The following is a 23300-nucleotide window of genomic DNA, read 5'->3' as shown; positions in this document are numbered from 1 at the left end:
TTCTCAGTGGAATTCTTTCCCATAACTTATCAGACAAGTGGGAGTTACCCAATAGGTATGATTTTAGTACATTCTGCATCAGCTGAATCTACCTTAATGAACTTGGTCTGAATTCCCTATCTCCTTCAAAAGGGGGCAAATTCCTGCCACAGATGACTTTTTACCATTCCCAGTGAAGAAAAAGGCCAATTCCATATAACGTTTATAAAACTGTATAAACATAGCTTATTAATCCTTTGGGTTGAAAGGTAGTATATAAATGTAAGATATTAAAGTGCTTAACCAAAAGCAGCTTTTTTATATCATCTGTCAAGCTGAATAAACAAAAATGAAAAAGGACATAATATATAACTACTGGCATATCCATCAAAAATAGCCACAGCTATTCCATTTTTGGTCAATTATTTTTGTACAGCCTTAAGTTCCAAAGATTTCAAAATCCTTGTTGAAATGTAACTCCACACTTTCACCTACCTCCTCCATCACTGCTTAAATAACTTTCTAAGTGCTAGCATAAACAAAACTGCGTATCCTTGCTTTATAAGGTTTTATAGTATAAATATCGTCTCCGGATATCAAGCCATTAAAGGTAATAGTTAAATTTTAAAAGAATGCAAAGTCAGGGGGATATTACTCACATGAAATTAATTTCCATTTTCCTCAGGACTAGTTGGAGCATGGTCATGTTCTTCATTTTTCCTGTAGACTCTATGGTCCAACTGAAGTGGATTTGGAGACAACCTGAGTCCATCAGTGAGGGCTCCTATCTCTTTTTAGAACAAGTAACTTACGTGTTTCTTACTTGATTTCTGATTTCAATTCAAAAATCCCCTGGCACTCCCTAAGTATGGGATAAGGCATATTTTAGTGTGGGAAATAGGGGGCCTAATACAATATATTGTTGAGGGGGGCAGGAGTGGGGTTAGTATGAATTAAAGTTATTGGCAATATATGACTAAGAACAAATAGGTTCATGACATCATCAAGGTCATCATTATCAGAGCCTAAATTTATTCACTATTCAATATGTGCTATTCACTGTGCTAAGCACTTTGCATCCACTCTTTAATTATCCTAATAACCTTATAAGGGCGATATTAATATTTATTTATTTGAGATGCAGTTTCACTCTTGTTGCCCAGGCTAGAGTGCTGTGGCACGACCTTGGCTCACTGCAACCTCCACCTTCCAGTTTCAAACAATTCTCCTACCTCAGCCTCCCAAGTAGCTGGGATTAAAGGTGCCCACCACCACGCTCAGCTAATTTTTGTATTTTTAGTAGAGACAGGGTTTCACCATGTTGGTCAGGCTGGTCTTGAACTGCTGACCTTGTGATCCACCCACCTCAGCCTCCCAAAGTGCTGGGATTACAGGTGTGAGCCACCACACCCAGCTGGGAGATATTAATGCTATAGATTCCAGTTCAGAGACTAAGTAACTGAGATTACACTCTTAAAACAAAGATTAAAGTTTTTTTTTTCTTTATTATTATTATTATTATTATTATTATTATTATTATACTTTAGGTTTTATGGTACATGTGCGCAATGTACAGGTAAGTTACATATGTATACATGTGCCATGCTGGTGCGCTGCACCCACCAACTCATCATCTAGCATTAGGTATATCTCCCAATGCTATCCCTCCCCGCTCCCCCTACCCCACAACAGTCCCTGAAGTGTGATGTTCCCCTTCCTGTGTCCATGTGTTCTTATTGTTCAATTCCCACCTATGAGTGAGAATATGCGGTGTTTGGTTTTTTGTTCTTGCGATAGTTTACTGAGAATGATGATTTCCAATTTCATCCATGTCCCTACAAAGGACATGAACTCATCATTTTTTATGGCTGCATAGTATTCCATGGTGTATATGTGCCACATTTTCTTAATCCAGTCTATCATTGTTGGACATTTGGGTTGGTTCCAAGACTTTGCTATTGTGAATAGTGCCGCAATAAACATACGTGTGCATGTGTCTTTATAGCAGCATGATTTATAGTCCTTTGGGTATATACCCAGTAATGGGATGGCTGGGTCGAATGGAATTTCTAGTTCTAGATCCCTGAGGAATCGCCACACTGACTTCCACAAGGGTTGAACTAGTTTACAGTCCCACCAACAACGGCATGGAGCTAATCTAGGGTTGACTTCTAGAACACATTGCTCTGGAAGACCTATCAATGTCCACACTCAGGCCAAAGGCAATGGTAAGAAATGTATAAGCAGCTTTTGGGCTGAATTTTTAAGGTCAATGGTGAAGTTAGTATTTCTATATGATGTGGTATAAGGTAAGGAATCTTTTTGGGATGGGGAGGGGCTTCAGCTAAAAGACTTGTTTTTCACTGTGCAAAGTATATAACATAAGAAAGAGAAAATGTCATTTGCCCACCTGTAAGAAGTATGGGTGTGGAGTGAGGAGAAAAAATATTGATAGATATTGCAGAGAAGAAGGAAGAGTTTCAGTGGCCAGCCATTGGTAGCCAAATGTCTAAGGCACTACCACAACTGTAGGCAAAAGTTCTGAGCTTTCAATCATAGCTTGACCTGTGAATGCACTAGGCTGATCTTACAGTAGAATCATCCCTCAGGTATCCCAGGAAGACCCTTATACTAATATTAGCACTAATATTTGTGCTGTTCTCTAATTTTCTTAGGTTCCTTCCATTATTCCACTCTTTATGTCCTGTGGAAATTTGGAGATCAAATCCCAAAATCCTACTTTCATATTAAAGTGAACCAAGATTCAGAATGAGTCCCAGCTTGACACTTGACAACCGTGTTGAACTTAAGGAGAACTCCATCTTATACGGTTTAAAAACATGGTCTTGGAGGCTGAACTGGTTTTCATCATTTTTCCAGAAGTAGAATAATGTACGTAGTGTGGAAGAGCAGAGGGAAGTTGCTTCAAAGTTCCCTTCATGAAACTTTTAGTTGATGTCATACAAAAGTATTGTGTTATATTCTCAAATCATTAAATTAATAATAGCACACAAGCAACTGTTATATAATTTAGAATAAGAAAAATTTCCATAAGAGGGTAATAAAGAGCTATGTGAGATTCTATGGGGAAGAATTAAAATGAAAAACAGAAATTCTCCTTGAAAGATACGGCAGCAGAAAAGAACATCAAAATCTTATGCCACTTTGTTAGGCCATTATTGGCGGAGGTTTGAAGATAGATTAAACAATAAAATCACACAATGTTGGGCTAGAATTTAAACAAATCTAGGATACCAGACGTTAGAAACACCACCATGGGAAAAAATAGGGTATTGGATTAGAAAAGTTCTAGACCATGGAATATCTGTGGAGGAAACCTGACTTGTCAGACGAACACAAAAGTAGTATAAGATAGCCCTTGATTTGAAGCTAATAGGGGCGCAGAGCATAGACTTCCTCATACATTGATCTGTAAGCCTCCTCTGTGTAAGGAAGGACTAATTGTCTGCTATTCTTACTAAAGCTCTTTAAGGTTATGGGTGTATTTTCATCATTGTAGTCTTAGCACAAAAATAGAGCTGGGTATAGAACTATCACTCAACAAATATTGGATGAATGGATGAGTAAAAGAAGTGTTATGCACATGAATGATGAAAAGGCTATAGGAATTAGGAATCTTTGGGAACTAAGGTTAAATAGGGAATTATGGATTCATATTTATTTACTCTGAGTTTAAGACTTGCTCTTCTCTAGCCGTAGACTTGGTGCTATTGAACCTCCAAAGCCTACACCTATCTTCCATGTTGGAGCAAATTGCCTTGTCTCTAGGACTGGGAATAGCAAAAGAGAATGAATTGGGCATGTAGCTTTGGGCATGATACATAAAAATATCTCACATCCTTCATGTCATGGCCTTAACTCTCCAGTATCTTTCCTGATAATTTCACCGGATAGCTCCAGAGACAACTTACAGGTTAAGCGAGGCTGCTGGAGAGTGCAATTCAAGCACAGATATGAAGAGTTTGCCCAAAATGCATTGTAGATTTAAAAGAATAAGTGAAGGGACAAGGTGTTAATAACAGTAAGAGAGAACAGAACTTAATGGCTTTATGTTCTCTATCTTCATGGTCAGGAAGAGTAAATATTTGTCAGAAAGTGTATGCATGAAATAACTAAGGTAGAAGACAACTGTTTGTCTAAGGTGGTAGCATTGCACATCATATATACTAATACTGTTCTTATCTTAAAAAGCTCTTAAATCAATGTTTATGGTAGATGTTTGTTTTCATCATTTCCAGGTATTAATAAACAGGGATCACTTGGATTACATACTCATGAAAATTTACAATTAGTCATGTTTATTTATGGATGCTTGGTATTTTTGAGGCCTCTGACAAAGCCATCTCTCTCACACACTTTTTAAAGTTAGGCCAGATTTAATTTAAGCTCTACTGCTTTGTACCTCAGGCATTTATTATCTTTTTGTCATGTAAAATGTTAACTTGGAAAAGTAGTTAGGCTATTTTTTTTCCTGTATTCCAATGGTCTATTATTACAAATATTTATATGTAAAAATATAATAATTATTTTTAAAAGACGAATGGAAGTATAATTTGAAAAGTAAGAAAGCAAGAGCATGATTTGGATGACGTGATTAGCAGTACCACAGCAACAAATATATTTCTAGAACACTGTATATAATGTAGCCTTTCTGACCCAGCCATCAGCAGGGAATTCTATTTTGAGTTGGTTTCCTAAGAGGAAAATGAGTCATTCTGAAACATTTACCTTTATTTGCCCTACCCTTTATATCCAATGGCATTATTTAGAAATAGGTAGTCACCGTTGGAAATTAAGGGGGTTTGTGGTTATGGAAAAGTTCCTACTATAAATCTACTATGACTACCACCTGACAAGATATAAAATGGCTAAATTTTGAGCTGAGATTGTTTTTAGATTTACTCATTAACATTTAATGCTTTCTCTGTGACAGATACTTCTCAAATTAGGTTTCTCACACACACACACACACACACACACACCCCCACACATACACACATCCATAGACACACACGATAGGCAAAGACACAGAGCAGGTGTATCTCCTCCACAGGAATTTTTATATGAAGCCAGAAAAATAAATCCCATGTTCTGACTACAAAAGCACATATTTTTATTATAATAGATGCAAACTTAAAATGGATCCATGTGAAAACAGAGAGACAATATTCTTAGAGGCAAAGATTAAGGAAACTGGACACATTGAATTCAGATTTCTAATTAATAGCAACATATCTAGAGTGAAAATATTGACCCATTTTCTGAAATGCAAGTCTATTTTCAGCTTTTTCTGTACTACTGTATTTCATATCATTTGTTCACAAACCTCCACATTGACTGTCTGCCTCTTCTGGAATCATAAACCATGACAACATTTTTAGGATGTCATAATATTCATATTGCCAACCGCATGGCAAATATTTACCTCATCTTCTGAGAATCTAAAGCATTTGGCACTATTTATCACTTCCTCTTGCACAATTTTCTCCTTTCTATAATACTCCTCTCTCCTGAAGCTCCTTTCTCTTTTCCCATTACATGTCTTATTTATGGACCACTTTCATTCTGGCTTGCTTCTAGATACTGGTACATTACTCAACTCTGTTCTCAGTAGTATTTTTTGTTGTTTTAGGTGGAATAGTCAAAGCATGAGGCTTAAGTTATCCCTCTACGTTATGCTTCTCCAACTTGAATCCCCATCTGGACCTTCCCCCGGAGCTTACATTTATATATTTGATCCTATTAATCAATTCAATGGAGAGATTGCACAATCTCACTTTCTTCAAACCAAAGTTATCATGTACCTCTTCAAACACGTCTACATCTTTTATTTTCTATTTTAGGTGATGACTCCCAGGGTTGTTCCCTCACCCTTATCTAATATTCAACAATAATCTGCATATCTTACCTTCTACTTCATATGTGTTCCCTCAGGAAAAGTCTCAGTTCATGTTTTTATTGTATCTTATCTAGATCATAAAATCAACTCTTAACTGTCTCCCCTCAATATATCGTCTCTGACACAATGTTTCCAAAATATTCCTTTATATTAATAGGAATTAAAGAATTCCTATTAATAAGGTAATATCTCTGCTTAATACCTTCAAGAGGCTATCCCCAACATTTATAATGAAGTTCAATAATTTTTACATAGGACATAAGCTCCTGCATAATTTCCTGCTTCCTACTTATCTCTCACTATTTCTCTACCTATACTCTTTCTCCTTCCTCCTTTTTTATTTACTAACTTCCCACATTCTGAATCATTATCTTCCTTTTTTTTTTAACCTAACAAAGATCTACTCATGTTACCAAAAGTCAGTTGAAATATTATCTTTTCTAGGTAGTCTTCCCTAACACTATAACTCAATTCAATAAGGCAACACTAGGCTCCTTGTTAACCTCATTGGTACCTTTATAATAGCACTACCTGGTAACCAGTGATTTTCTTCATCATTTCATTAAGTAAACTATGAAACCTTAGACTCATCCTTTGAGTATAAGGATGAGTCTATATCTCCTTTCTTTCATAACCTACACACATTTTATCAGAAAATCCTCTTGATTCTACCTTCAAAATACATGTGGAATCTTGCCATTTCTCACTACAGTCTCTACCTCCCTAGTACAACATACCAACATGAGCCAGAATTTCTACAACAACTTTTTCACTGGCCTCCCATGACTTCCCTGGACTCCAAACAGTTCATTATAAACACAGCAGCCAGAGCGATCATTTTAAAATGTAAGTCAGTTCATGCCATTTCTCTGCTCAAAACTCCAGCATGGTTCCTCATTTCACATGGAGAAAAAGCCATACTCTGCAATGGCCTACATAATCAGGTTCTCTAAACCCTGTCTGGCCTCAACTCCTCCTCACTCCACCTGCCATCACACTTGGCTTCTCTACCACTAGATCATATCACCTCAGGGCTTTTGTGTTGGTTATTCTTGCCTCATAGAGCCACGTGGGTAACTCTCTTACCTATATGAAATTTGTGTCCAAGTGTTACTTGCTCACTGAGGCTTAACTATAGCACCATACTTAAAATTGCAGCCTGCAATTCCTATTAGCCTCTTCTTGCCACTTTACTTATTTATCCCATAGTATTTATTCCCTTCTAATGTATTACTAATTGTGTTATTTATTTCTTTATTTTCTGCTTCACTCTTCTTGAATATGTTTCACAGGAACAGAGTTTTCTGTTTTGTTCACTTATATATTCCCATCAAGAACCCCAGGTTTGGCTGACTGTGAAGGTCTTTTCCTGACAAAGTGAACCTGTAAAGACTGGAAAAGGTGACTGATTTTTAAATGTGCAGAAACAATGCAAAAATATAAAGATCACAGAGAATTAAAGCAACACAACACCTTCAAAGAAACTAACAAAGCTCCAATAACTGATGATACGGTTTGGCTGTGTCCCTACCCAAATTTCATCTTAAATAAGGAAGAAAAAATAAAGGACTTCAAAGCAGTCAGAAAACAATTAACAAAATAGCAAGTTCTTACCTATCAATAATTAGTTTAGATGTAAATGTACTCTTTTTAAATCAAAAGACATAAAGTGGCTGTATAGATTTAGAAAAAATTTAAAAACAAGGTACAATGGGCCAGGTGCAGTGGCTTACGCCTGTAATCCCAGCACTTTGGGAGGCCAAGGTGGGTGGATCACGAGGTCAGGAGTACGAGACCAGCCTGACCAACATGGTGAAACCGTGTCTCTACTAAAAATACAAAAATTAGCCAGGTGTGGTGGCGTGTGCCTATAATTCCAGCTACTCAGGAGGCTGAGGCAGGAGAATCGCTTGAACCCAGGAGGCGGAGGTTGCAGTGAGCCAAGATCAGCCTGGGTGACAGAGCGAGACTCCATCTCAAAACAACAACAACAACAACAAAAAACCAACAACAACAACAAAAAACAAGGTACAGTGATATGCTACCTACAAGCTATCACTTTAGCTTTAAGGACAAACATAGTCTGAAAGTGAAAAGATGGAAAAAAAATATTTCATGCATATGGTAAACAAAAGAGAGCAGAGGTAGCCATACTTATATCAGACAAGATAGACTTTAAGTCACGAATGTATTCCAAATGCCTAAAGCAATGCCTGTCAAATAGCGGTATTTAAGCAAATATTTATTAAAACAAAGAGTAAACAAATGAATAAATGAAAATAGAATTCATAAGTTATTTCTCTATTTCTAATCCTAGTATAGTCCATGACACACATATACAGTGGTGGCTGAACAATTGTTATTACTAGATTAAACATGTAAATGAATTAATGAATCCAATAATGAACATAAAAATAAAGGCAGTAGTGATTAAAGGAAAGGTTGGAAGACATAGTGGGGTACACAAAAATAAAGATACAGCCTCTGAATTAAAGATGCTTCCCATCTGGAAAGTATAGGCAACGTATGCAATTGTAAAACACATCTAAAATTCAGAAACAATTTCTAGTCTTGACTCTCCTATTCTGCTTTGGAAACTACACTATTGCTGGTTAGCTAAACTGCCAAACTTTCATCATCATTTCTCACAATTTCCACTAGGACCCTAACTATTTTTATATCTTAAATTCTCTCTTATTCCACAGACTAGCTAATGTTCTCTTCATAGAGAGTCTTAACAACATTTTTTATTATTGCATATGAGAAGATGGAAGCCACACGAAAAGAAGATGTTGCTATAGTTTTAGATGAGATGTTTATTTTTTCTTCAAAAGAAAGCCATTTGAGTATTTTGCTTTTAATCAATATTTGCTCACAGTTTATTGTGTTTGGATTAATGGAGATGATTTTGTCAGTTTCTGAATTCTATTTTCCATCATGTAGATTTTTGCGTGAAATAAACGAAAAAGTTAACCTACACAAGACATTCATTTCTTCTGTAATTTAAATTTGTATTTAATTTGTATAAGATGCTTAAGAAAGAATAATTAGAATAACAGTGAGATATAAGAATATGGAGAAACCAGCAAGGAGAAAAATAAAGGAGAACCCAGATAAACAAAGGACCTTTATACAAATAGAATGCAGAAGGTTCTGAAATGTTGTATAAGACTTGTGAGTCCTTTTGAATCTTAAAAGAAAGGTTTTTTGCATCTTAGTATGAGCAGTCACTCTGCCACTCTAAGTATGAAAAGAGAAATGGTCAATCGGGTTTCTAATACAAATACTTAAACATTCTTGCCAAAGGCAGTAGAGGTTTTATATTAGTTCATTCTTACACTGCTATCAAGATACTACCTGAGACTGGGTAAGTTATATATAATTTTATGTATATATACATATATACATGTTGTATGTATATATGTATATAAATACATGTATATGCGTATATAAATGTATATATAAATATATATGTATATATATAAATGTGTATATGTATATATAAATATATACACATATATATGTATATAAATATATATATATATAAAAGGTTTAATTGACTCAGTTCTTCATGGCTGGGAAGGCCTCAGGAAACTTACAATTATGGCAGAAGATAAAAGGGAAGCAAGACACATCTTACATGGCAGCAGGAGAAAGAAAAGAGAGAGCGAGGAAGTGCCACACTTTAAAACCAGCAGCTGTCATGAAAACTCACTCACTATCACAAGAATGGCATGGGGGAAACCACCCCCGTGATCCAATTACCTCCCACCAGGTCCCTCACTCAACACATGGGAATTACAATTTGAGATGAGATTTGGGTGGGGACACAGAGACAAACTATATCAGGTTTGTTATTTATTATGCTGTGATAATAAATGCTTTAGTTTGGTGCCAGTCAGTATACTATCTAGAGTACCAATTCCTTAGATAACCAAATTCAAGCTAACATTAAATTAGCCCAGTATTAATCACCAGAAAAAGTGCAGTGCTAAATACTGAAAAGAGCATTTAAATGAAGGGGGTGGCTTAAAAAGATTGTAGCGGTAAGGCACATAAATAAAAGCAAAAATAATTGCATTCTATTTTAAGCAAAGGTCATGGAAACTCCTATTTTCTTAAGTTATGGCAAAAATCAATTAGTCTACAATTGGAAATTTTTTCTGTCAGACAGTGCCAAGCCCAGGAGAAATCATTAAGTTTGACATCACTAATAAAACAGACAGTTTTTCATTTAATATGTAGTTCTCCCTAAGAATATCACCTCAGCAAATTATCCATCAATAGAAAAGTCTACACTTCTTCTATGTATACATTTTTATCTGCTATCTGAGAAGAAAAAAATCCACGAGACCATTAGAAAGAGAGACAATGGGTGTGTGCATTACCGAAGATGCAGTTAATATTAAAAGAAAAAAAGTGATTTGAGAACTATATGGCCCAGGTTTTAATTCTACTTCAGCACTCACTGTGAGATCTCAGACAGGTTACTCAATCTCTTTAAATCTTAGTTATAACAATTTTTTAAAACTTTAGATATGATGTCACAAAGATGGTATGGTAAGATATACAAGCCTACATTCTCCCACCAAAAGACAAACATAGACAGCTAGCCATAAACATAAGTAGTTAAAAAAGGGTTCAAGGGCCCATTAAAGAAGCTGCAGCAACACTTTGGACCACCCTCCCCCTCCCCCAAGCCTCAAAAAAATTACCTGGAGAATATCCATTTATAAAGGATCACTAGTGAGACCAGTACTAGGTATGCTAGTGAGACCAGCATACCTAGGACATCAGGAGGCAGCTAGAAACAAAGAAGAAGGTGAAAGGCTACAGGTATTACCCACAAATCTGGAACCACTGTGGTTCCCATTGGCCTCCTCTGCAGAGGACAGCGGCATTTTTTTCTACTGAGGTAATGAACAGCCCCTCATGCTGAGGAAATCCACAGAAGGAGATATTGGCACACCCCTCCTTCTGCCAATAAATGGCAGTGGAGGCACCTGCACCCCAAGCTTCAGCTCAGCCACTAAAGAGAGTGACCCCACCCTGACTCCAGAGCTGCTATAACTCGGTACAAGCCTGTGTTTCTATTTTCAGCTCCCCAGCTGCTTCACAAGCATCTACTTGCATATTGGTACCAAAACAGAAGTAGAGGTACCTGTGTCCTGGGCACCAGTGCTCTTATCGTCCCAAATCCCAAAACTATAGTCCTTTACCTATGCTAATGTGTCAGGTCTCAGGTAAGTGGCCACTGCCTGGGTGCTACTCAACAGACAGCCATACCACCATCACCATGAACTGGCCTGCAAACCAGACCCAGGCCAAGAGTGATCCACTCAGCTAAAACATCTCCAGTGGGAGAAAAAGAGATTGAGAGGATCTTAGCAGCCATCAGCTCTGAAGACCTCAATAACCATTGCCACCACTGAGGATCCCTGCAATCTTTGTCAACACCAATCTCACCTGACAAAGCTGTACACAGACTACAGAGCTGAATCTCCCTTGTATCAGAGCCACTGCACTTCATCCAGAAGCACCCTCACAAACCCTGTAGGGGAAGATCTTCCAGAAAAACTAGCTGTACAATCTGGAAGAGGAGATAGCTCCATCAAATGTATAGACATCAATATAAGGCAATAAGAAACATGAAAAACAGAGGAGATATAACACCACCAAAAGAACACAATAATTTCACAGTAACTTATCCCAAAGAAATGGAGATTAAAAAAACTGCTAAACAAAGAATTCAAAATGTTCTAAGGAAACTTAGTAAACTTTATTTAAGAAAATACAGCGCAACAGTTTAACAAAATCAGAAAACAATAAACAATCAAAACAAGCAATGTAACAGAGATAGAAATAATTTTTAAATATAAATTTTATGGCAAAAAAATACAATGAAGAAAATTTAAAATGCAATAGAGTATTGACAGCAGCATTGATCAGGCAAAAGAAAAAATCTGTTAACTTGAAGACAGGTTACTGGAAACTATACAATCAAAAGAAAAAAAAAGAATGAAAAGTGTGATGGTTAATACTGAGTGTCAACTTGATTGGATTGAAGGATACAAAGTATTGGTCCTGGGTGTGTGTGTGAGAGAGTATTGCCAAAAGAGATTAAAATCTGAGTCAGTGGGCTGGGAAAGGCAGACCCACTCTTAATCTGAGTGGGCACAATCTAATCAGCTGCCAGCATGGCTAGAATATAAGCAGGCAAAAAAAAAAACATGTGAAAAGAGAGACTGGCCTAGCCTCCCAGCCTACATCTTTCTCCTGCACTGGATGCTCCCTGCCCTTGAACATCAGACTCCAAGTTCTTCAGTTTTGGACTTTGAATTGGCTCTCCTTGCTCCTCAACCTGCAGATGTCCTATCGTGGGACCTTGTGATCATATGAGTTAATACTTAATAAACTCATATATATATATATACACACACACACATATATATATATATATATATATATATATATTTTCATTAGTTCTGTCACTCTAGAGAACCCTGACTAATACAGATTTTGGTACCAGGAGTCGTTCTAGAGGAGCAGAATATTAAGGATGGAGTTCTTTCATTGGTTTTGGGGTTTCTGGAGTTCAATGCTTAATATGATTAGACCATAAAATGCTAAGGACTGTACTTCTAATAGTATGGAGAACACTGAAAGTCATTGGAGTGAGCTCTTTACAGAGTAATGCAAAACAAATGCCTTTCACACTCCTGATTCATTGCTCATGAGAGGCAAGGAGTTTAGTGACTTTATACACAGAACCTTTGACCATATGTGGAGAACCAAGAACATAATGAAGTTGGTTGGTTGCTCCTAAATTCAGTGAACAAAGTGATGAAAGACAATGATGCACTCAGGGATTCTATCTCCCAGCTCTAGAAGCCAATACTGAGCCTCAAATTTTCTAAGATTGCCATGAGTGAGTCTTATCTCCTGTAGAGAAAGAGCTGAAATTGTAGAAAAACAGAAACAAGGTCTTATGTGACTGGCTGACCTGCAACGAAAGATGCATGCACAGCCTCACCAGGTATCTACTGTTAAAGTGAGGGTATTGATTGGAAAATAATGGGAACCTGCAACTTGGAATGGGGACATGTGGGAGGACCCTGATGAAGCTGGGGATGCTGAGTTTGTAAACTCTGATGAAACTTTGTCAGAAGAGATGGCTTCCCCATCCCCCGTAGTGGCAACATCCCCTCCTCGACCTATGCTGCCCTCAGTCTTTCCACCTTTGAGGAGATAAACCCTACACTGCCTAACAGTGATGGCTGCCCCTGAGGCAGTTGCTAGGAAAGATAACATTGATTCTTCTCAGGAGCCACCCACATGTGTGACCCATTAGGAGATGCACTATTCTTGAAAAGAACTGCTTGAGTTTTCTAATTTATATAAACAGAAACCTGGAGAACAGGCATGGGAATGGATTTTAAGGGTGTGGGATAATGGTAGAAGGAACACAAGAGTTGGATCAGGCTGAATTTATTGACTTGGGCCCACTAGGCAGGGACTCTGCATTTAATGTTGCAGCTTGGGGAGTTATAAAAGGTTCTAATAGTGTATTTTCTTGGTTAGCTGAAATATGGATTAAAAGATGGCCCACTGTGAATGAGCTGGGAATGCCTGATCTCCCTTGGTTTAATGTAGTGAAAGGGATCCAAAAGCTTAGGGAGATTGGAATGGTGGAGTGGATTAATCACTTTAGACTTACTCCTCCAAGCTGGGAGGGTCCAGAAGATATACCCTGATCAATGCCTCGCAAAATAGATTTGTGAAGTCAGCACCTGCATCTTTGAAAAGCCCTACAATTGCTCTTCTCTGTATGTCAGATCTAATGGTGGGAACCACAGTCACTCCACTACAAAACTTAAATACAATGGGAATAATTGGATCTTTAGGTGGCAGGGGCCAGGTGGCAGCAGTCAACTGTCAAAGGCAAGATGGGCATAGGTACTGTAATGGACGGCAGAGACAAAGCAGCAATCAAAATAGTCTGACTCTTGTAGAGCTCTGGCATTGGCTAATTAATCACGGTGTTGTTAGAAGTGAAATTGATAGGAAGCCATCTGCATTCTTACTTAATTTATACAAGCAGAAAACTTCTAGGTTGAATGAACAAAAGACTAATTTGAATTATAAAAACAGAGAATCATGGCCCCTCAATTTCCAGACTTGAGCCAGTTTACAGACCCAGAATCCCTTGAGTGAAGGGGAGGCCAGGTCCCCTTGAGGAAGGACCCCACTACATTACTGACAATTTATGCAGTGAATCTTTCTCCCATCTTTCCTCAAGGTGACCTCTAGCCTTTTACTAGGGTAACTGTGCATTGGGGAAAGGGAAATGATCAGACATTCCTGGGACTACTGGACACTGGATCTGAGCTGACATGGATTCCAGGGGACCCAAAGCATCATTGCGGTCCTCCAGTTAAACCAGGAACTTATGGAGGTCAGGTAATTAATGGAGTTTTAGCTCAGGTCTGACTTACTGTGGGTCCAGAGGGTCCCCAAACTCATCCTGTGGTCATTTTCCAAGTGCCAGAATGCATAATTGGCATAATTAGCAGCTGGCAGAACCCCCACATTGGCTCCCTGACTGGTATTATGGTGGGAAAGGCCAAATGGAAGCCATTAGAGCTGCCTTTACCTAGAAAAATAGTAAATCAAAAACAACACCACATTCCTGAAGGGGTTGCAGAGATTACTGCCACCATCAAGGACTTGAAGGATGCAGGGGTGGTGACTCCCACCACACCCCCATTCAACTCTCCCATTTGGCCTGTGCAGAAGACAGATGGATCTTGGAGAATGACAGTGGATTGTTGTAAACTTAGCCAAGTGGTGACTCCAATTGCAGCTGCTGTACCAGATGTGGTTTCATTTCTTGAGCAAATTAACACATCTCCTGGTACCTGGTATGCAGCCATTGACTTGGCAAATGCCTTTTTCTCCATTACTGTCCATAAGGCCCATCAGAAGCCATTTGCCTTCAGCTGGCAAGGCCACAATATACCTTTACTATACTATCTCAGGACTTATATCAACTCTCTGGCTTTGTGACATAATCTTATTTGGAGAGACCTTGATTACTTTTTTGCTTCTGCAAGATATCACACTAGTCCATTACACTGATGACATTACGCTGACTGAATCCGATGAGTAAGAAGTAGCAAACGCACTCGACTTATTGGTGAGACATTTGCATGCCAGAGGATAGGAAATAAATTCAACTAAAATTCAGGGACCTTTTACCTCAGTAAAATTTCTAGGGGTCCAGTGGTGTGGAGTCTGTTGAGATATTTCTTCTAAGGTGAAGGATAAGTTGCATCATTTGGCCCTTCCTACAACCAAAACAGGGGCATAACACCTAGTGGGCCTATTTGGATTTTGGAGGCAAAGCATTTCTCATTTAGCTGTATTACTCCAGCCCATTTATTGAGTGTCCTGAAAGGCTGCCAGTTTTGAGTGGGGTCCAGAACAGGAGAAGGCTCTGCAACATGTCCAGGCTTCTGTGCAAGCTGCTCTGCCACTTGGGCCACATGAACCCAGCAGATCCAATGGTGCTTGAGGTGTCAGTGGCAGATAGGGATCCTGTTTGGAGCATTTGGCAGGCTCCCATAGGTGAATCACAGCGGAGGCCTCTAGGATTTTGGAGCAAGTTCCTCCCATCTTCTGCAGATAACTACTCTCCTTTTGAGAGACAGCTCTTGGCTTGTTACTGGGCTTTGGTGGAAACTGAACGTTTGACTATGGGTCATCAAGTCACCATGAGACCTGAACTGCCTATCATGAATTGAATGCTTTCTGACCCACCTAGCCATAAAGTGGGTGGTGCACAGCAGCGTTGCATCATCAAATGGAAGTTGTATATACATGATCGGGCTCAAACAGGTCCTGAAGGCACAAGTAAGTTTAATGAAGTGGCTCAAATACCCATTGGTCTCCACTCCTGCCACCCTGCCTTCTCTCCCCTAGCCTGCACCAATGGCCTCATGGGGAGTCCCCTATGATCAGTTGACAGAGGAAGAGAATACTAGGGCCTGGTTCACAGATGGTTCTGCACGATATGCAGGTACCACCTGAAAGTGGACAGCTGCAGCAGCACTACGGCCCCTTTCTAGGACATCCCTCAAAGACAGCAGTGAAGGAAAGTCTTCCCAGTGAGCAGAACTTTGAGACGTGCACCTGGTCATGAACTTTGCATGGAAGGAGAAATGGCAAGATGTGTGATTATATACTGTAGCCACTGGTTTGGCTGGATGGTCAGGGACTTGGAAGAAGCATGATAGCAAAATTGGTCACAAAGAAATTTAGGGAAGAGGTATGTGGATGGACCTCTCTGAGTGGTCAAAAACTGTGAAGATATTTGTATCCCATGTGAGTGCTCACCAGTGTGTGACCTCAGCAGAGAAGGATTTTAATAATCAAGTGGATAGGATCACCTGTTCTCTAGACACCACTCGGCCTCTTTCCCTAGCCACCTCTGTCATTGCCCAATGGGCCCATGAACAAAGTGGCCCTGGTAGCAGGGATGGAGGTTACGCATGGGCTCAGCAACATGGACTTCCACTCACCAAGACTGACCTGGTGACAACCACTACTGAGTGCCCAATTTGCCAGCAGCAGAGACCACCTCTGAGCCCTCGATATGGCTCCATTCCTTGGGGTGATCAGCCAGCTACCTGGTGGCAGATTGATTATATTGGACCTCTTCCATCATGGAAAGGGCAAAGACACTTACACTTTACTCCGGATATGGGTTTGCCTATCCTGGACACAATGCTTCTGCCAAGACTACACCAATGGACTCACAGAATGTCTCATCCACTGTTATGGTATTCCACACAGCATTGCCTCTGACCAAGGCATTCACTTTACAGCTAAAGAAGGGTGGCAGTGGGCTCATGCTCATGGAATTCACTGGTCTTGCCATGTTCCCCATCATCCTGAAGCAGTTGGATTGATAGAATGGTGGACTGGCCTTTTGAAGTCACAATTACAAGGCCAACTAGGTGACAATACTTTGCAGGGCTGGGGCAAAGTTCTCCAGAAGGCTGTGTATGCTCTGAATCAGCGTCTAATATATGGTACTGTTTCTCCCATAGCTAGGATTCACGGGTCCGGGAATCAAGGGGTGGAAGTGGAAGTGGCACCACTTACCCTCACCCGGAGTGATCCACTAGCAAAATTTTAGTTTCCTGCTTCTGTGACATTATGTTTCACTAGCCTAGAGGCCATAGTTCCAAAGGGAGAAATGCTGCCACCAGGAGACACAACAATGATTCCATTAAACTGGAAGTTAAGATTGCCACCTGAACACTTTGGGGTCCTCCTACCTTTAAGTTAACAGTCTAACAAGAGAGTTACAGGGTTGGCTGGGGTGGCTGACCTGGACTATCAAGATGAAATCAGTCTAGTGCTCCACAACAGAGGTAAGGAAGAATATGAATGGAATACAGGAGATCCATTAGGGCATCTCTTACTATTACCATGCCCTGTGATTAAGGTCAATGAGAAACTACAACAGCCCAATTGAGGCAGGACTACAAATGACCCAGACCCTTCAGGAACAAAGGTTTGGGTCACTCCATCAGGAAAAAACCCACGACCTGCAGAGGTGCTTGCTGAAGGCAAAGGGAATATAGAATGGGTAGTAGAAGAAGGTAGTCGTCAATACCAGCTATGAATACGAGACCACCTGTAGAAAAGAGGACTGTAATTGTCATGAGTATTTCCTCCTTCTTTTGTTAAACACATGTTTGTGCGTGTATACACTTGAACTAATAAAATATTTTTATTATTTCCTTTCTCTTTTATCATGTGACATAAGATTTATTGACTTCACATCAGCATTTAAGTATTGATAACTTTATGTAATAGTATGTGGTTTGGGGATTCGTGCATTTCCAGTTGTACGAAGGATAGTTGTATTACGTTAGGTGTAATTATGACCTTATTGTCTTTATTGAAAATTACGTATGATCTCAGGGAATGTATAATGGTTCAAGCTGACAAGGGGTGGACTTGTGATGGTTAATACTGAGTCAACTTGATTGGATTGAAGGATGCAAACTATTGATCCTTGGTGTTTCTGGGAGGGTATAGGCAAAAGAGATTAACATCTGAGTCTGGCTGGGAAATGCAAACCCACCCTTAATCTGGGCACAATCTAATCAGCTGCCAGCATGGCTAGAATATAAGCAGGCAAAAAAATGTGAAAAGAGAGACTGGCCTAGCATCCCAGGCTACATCTTTTTCCCATGCTGGGTGCTTCCTGGCCTCAAACATTGGACTCCAGGTTCTTCAGTTTTGGAACTCGAACTGGCTCTCGTTGCTCCTCAGCCTGCAGACGGCCTACTGTGGGACCTTGTGATCATGTGAGTTAGTACTTAACAAACTCCCCTTTACATATATATACACACACACATATATATATAGATATATATATACACACACACCCATATATACATATATACACACATATACATATATATATTCCATTAGTTCTGTCCCTCTAGAGAACCCTAAAACATACAGAAAGCAACTAAAAATGCTTACAAAATTTATGGGACAGCATCTAAAGAGCAAATATTTGAAATATAGGATATCAAGAACAATAAGGAAGAAAGGAAAAAGCCAGAAAGCTTATTTAAAGAAATAGCAAAAAAGAAATGTCCAAATCTGAGGAAACATAAAAATATTGAGGCACAAGGAAATCAAAGGTCTCCAATTAGATGCAATCTAAAAAGAATATATCAAGACATATTATAAGTAAACTGTCAAAAATTTTTTAAAAAAGAAATCTGAAAACAGCAATAGAAAATAAGCATATCACATATCAATAACTTCCAGGACGGGTAGCAGTGGACTTCCCAGCAGAAATCTTACAGAACTAGAGGACACAGAGCTAATGTACTGAAGGACAAAACTTCCCAACCAACCAAGAATAGTTTACCTAGTAAATCTGTAATTCAGAAGCAAAGGAGAGAAAATCTTCCCCAGACAAACCTAAGCTGAGAGAGTTCATCACCACAAGATTTATCTTTCTAGAAATGCTAAAGGGAGCTCTTCAAGATGAAAGAAAAGGATACTAATTCATAACTGGAAAACAAGAACGTATAAAACTCGCTGGCAAAAATAAATACACAGCCAAATTCAGAACACTCTAGTACTGTAACGGTGGGAAGTAACTTATATCTTTAATAAAAATATTAGAAGACTAAATTATTTCAAATAATAGGTACAATAAATTGTTAAGGAAGACACAATTAAAAATGTAAATTGTGACACCAAAAATGTAAAATGTGAGGTGATGTGGAGTAAAAGTGTAGAATTATTAGGTTGGTGCAAAATTGCCATTAATTTTAATGGCAAAAACTGCAATTATTTATTGTTGCACCAAACTAATATTTTGTGTGACTAAAGCTAACTTGTTACTAGCTTAAAATAGATTGTTATAAGTGTAAACTATTTTATGTGAACCTAATAGTAATAAAGTAATAACAAAAGTAATAAAAAGTAATAAAAAAGTAATAAAAAGTAATAACAAAGTAATAAAAAGTAATAACAAAAAAAAAACCTAAGTAGAGCTATAAAAGATAAAATTTAAGGCATCAAAGCAAACTACTAGAGAAAGTCATCTAATCCACAAAGGAAAACTGAAAGAAAGGAACAAAGGAACGGCAAAACAACTAGAAAACAATTAACAAAATGACAGTAGTGAGCCCTTATATATCAGTAATTACCTTGAAGGTAAATGGATTAAGTTCTCCAATCAAAAGACATAAAATGGCTGAATAGATTTAAAAAGTAAGACACAACTATATGTTGTCTATATGGCTCACATCACCTTTAAGACCACACAGGCTAAAAGTGATAAAATGGGAAAAGATATTCCATGGAAATGGAAATCAAAAGAGAACAAGATAGCTATCTGATATACTTATATCAGATAAAATTGACTTTAATCAAAAACTATAAAATGAAATAAATAAGGTCATTATATAATGATAAAGGGATCAATTCATGAAGAAGATGAATTCATCAATTATATTTATAATTGTTATAACAGTTATAAATATATATGCATCTAATATTGGAGCACCTAAATATATAAAGCAAATATTAATAGATATGAAAAGATAAATGTAATGACATTAGGAGATTTCAACACTACTTTCAAAAATGGACAAGTCATTCAGGAAGAAAATCGATAGGGAAACATTGGACTTGAACTGTTCTTTAGACCAAATGGACCTACCAGACATATACAGAACATTCCACCCAACAACATCAAAACACATATGCTTTTCAAGCACACATGGTACATTATCCAGGATAGATTATATTTTAAGTCAAAAAGCAAATACTAACAAATTTAAGAAGATTTAAATTTTATTGAGTATCTTTTCTGACCACAATGGTACAAAACTAGAAATCGATTATAGAAATAATGTCAGAAAATTTACAAATATGGGGAGATTAAATAGCGCATCGTAGAGCATGCAATGGATCAAAGAATAAACTAAAGGAGAAGCTAAAAAATACCTTAGAAATGGAAATACAACATACTAAAAATTATGGGATACAGCAGAGGCAATTCTCAGAGTCCTTATATTAATAAATGGCTACATTATAAAGAAGAAATATCCCAAACGAACAGCCTAACTTTACACCACAAGGAAATAAAGGAAAAATGAACTAAGCCCAAAGTTAGTACAAAAAAGAGAATAATTAAGCAGAGAGCAGAAATAAAAGTAGAGACTGGGAAAAACAATAGAAAAGATCAATAAAACAAAGTGTTTTGTGAAAGATAAAATCAATATATCTTTAGCTACATGAATTAAGAAAATAAGAGAAGACTCAAATACATAAAATCAAAAATGAAAGAGGAGACATTACCAGTGACACCACAGAGATATAAAGGATCATGAGACTATTATGAACAATTATATACCATAAAATTGGAAAACCTAAAAAAAGGATAAATTCCTAGACATATGCTACCTACTAAGATTGAATTAGAAAAGTATCGAAAGCCTGAGCACTCCTATAACTAATATGGAGATTGACGCAGTAATAAAAAAGTCTCCCATCAGAGAAAAAAGCTTAGGATCTGATGGCTTCACAGCTGAATTCTACCAAATATTTAAAGAGCTAATATCAATCCTTCCTACACTCTCAGAAAAATTGAAGGGTAGGAAATAGTTCCAAACTCATTTGATGAGGCCAGTATTATTCTTGACTAAACCCAGACAAGGGTACTGTAAGAAAAGAAAATTACAGGCTATAGCCAGGTTGAGTATAGATGCAATAATTCTCAAGAAAATACCAGCAGACTGAATTCAACAACACATTTAAATGATCATATAACATCATTAAATGGGATTTATCACTGAGATGCAAGAATGGTTCAATACAATAAATGAGACACACTACACTAGCAGAATAAAGAACAACAACAAAAAACCCTATATGATCATCCCAGTAGATGCAGAAAAGACATTCAAAAAATTCAACTTTCTTTTCATAATACAAACTCTCAACAAATTAAAAGTAGAAGGAATGTACCTTTATATAACAATAAAAGTCATATACAACAAGGCCACATTTAACATTATACTCAACACTGGAAAGCTGAACACTTCTAACCTACAATCAGGAATAAGAAAAGCATTCTCACTCTATTCAGCATAGTGCTAGAAGTCCTCACCAAGCGCAACTAGACAAGAGAAAAAATATAAAAGCCACCCAAAGCGTAATGAAAGAAGTTAAATTTCCTCTGTTTTCAGATAACTTGATCTTTTACATATGTATTTAAAAAAAGAAACTCTGGGGGCACAAGAGCTCATGCCTATAATCCCAGTGCTTTGGGAGGCCAAGTATGAAAGATCAGTGGAGCCCCGGGGGTTCAAGGTTACAGTAATCTATAATAGTGCCACTTCATTTCAACTTTGGCAACAGAGCAAGACCCTCAAAAGAACACCAAAAAACAAAAACAAAAAACCTAGAGACTCCACCAAAAACCTGTTAAAACTAATAAATTCAGTAAAGTTTCAGGATACAAAGTCAACATACAAAAACCTAGCATTTTTGTACATTGACAATGAACTATCAAAGAAAGAAATCAAGAAAGCAATCTCATTTATAGTAGCTACAAAAATAATTAAAACACTTAGGAATAAATTTAAACAGAATGTGAAAGACTTATACACTGAAAACTATAAAAGACTGATGAATAAAGAAGACACAAATAAATGGAAAGGTATCTCATGTTCCAGGATTCAAAGGATTAATATTGTTTCAATGTGCATACTACCCTATGTAATTTAATGCAATCTGTATAAAAATTCCAATAACTCTTTAATATAAATTTAAAATATTCTAAAATTTGTATGGAACCACCAAAAACCCTGAATAGCCAAAGCAATCTTGAACAAAAAGAACAAAGCCAGAGACATAACAATAACCTGTATTCAAAATACACTACAAAGCTATATATCCAAACAGCCTGGTACTGGTGTGAAAACAGACACACAGACCAATGAAATAGAATGGAGAACTTATAAATAAATTCCTACAGTCAATTGATTTCAACAATGATGTCAAGAATACACGATGATCAAAGAAAAGTCTCTTTGATAAATTGTGTTGGGGCTGGGCATGGTAGCTCACACCTATAATTCCAGCCCTTTGGGAGGCCGAGGTGGGCAGATCATCTGAGGTCAGGAGTTCGAGACCAGCCTGGCCAACATGGTGAAACGCTGTCTCTACTAAAAGTACAAAAATTAGCCAGGCATGGTGGCACATGCCTGTAATCGCAGCTACTCGGGAGGCTGAGGCAGGAGAATCGCTTGAACCCGGGAGGCAGAGGTTTCAGTGAGCCGAGATCACACCATTGCACTCTAGCCTGGGCAACAAGAGTGAAACTCCATCTCAAAATAAATAAATAAATAAATAGCGTTGGGAAAACTGGATATCCACATACAGAATAATGAAACTACACCCTCATTTCACGACATGTACCAAAAAAAGAAACAAACAAAAAAAATCAAAATGATAAACTACCAGGAGAAAACATAAGGGAAAACATTCACATCATTAGTCTGGGCAAAAAAATTCTGGATATGATTCCAAAACCACAGCAACAAAAGCAAAAATAGACAAATAGGATTACTTCAAACTAGAAAGCTTCTTTATACCAGAGGAATCACCTGAATAAAGAGAGAGCCTACAGAATAAGAAATTGTATTTGCAAGCCATACATCTGATAAGATGTTAATATCTAAAATATATTTAAAAACTCAAACTCAATAGTAAAAATGGAAAAGAAACCGAATAGGCATTTATCTAAAAAAGATAGATAAATGGCCAACAGATAAATAAAAAACTGCTC

The sequence above is a fragment of the Pongo pygmaeus genome, chromosome 6 (assembly GCF_028885625.2).
Source record: "Pongo pygmaeus isolate AG05252 chromosome 6, NHGRI_mPonPyg2-v2.0_pri, whole genome shotgun sequence".
NCBI lineage: Eukaryota > Metazoa > Chordata > Mammalia > Primates > Hominidae > Pongo > Pongo pygmaeus.
This window is presented reverse-complemented; position numbering follows the sequence as displayed.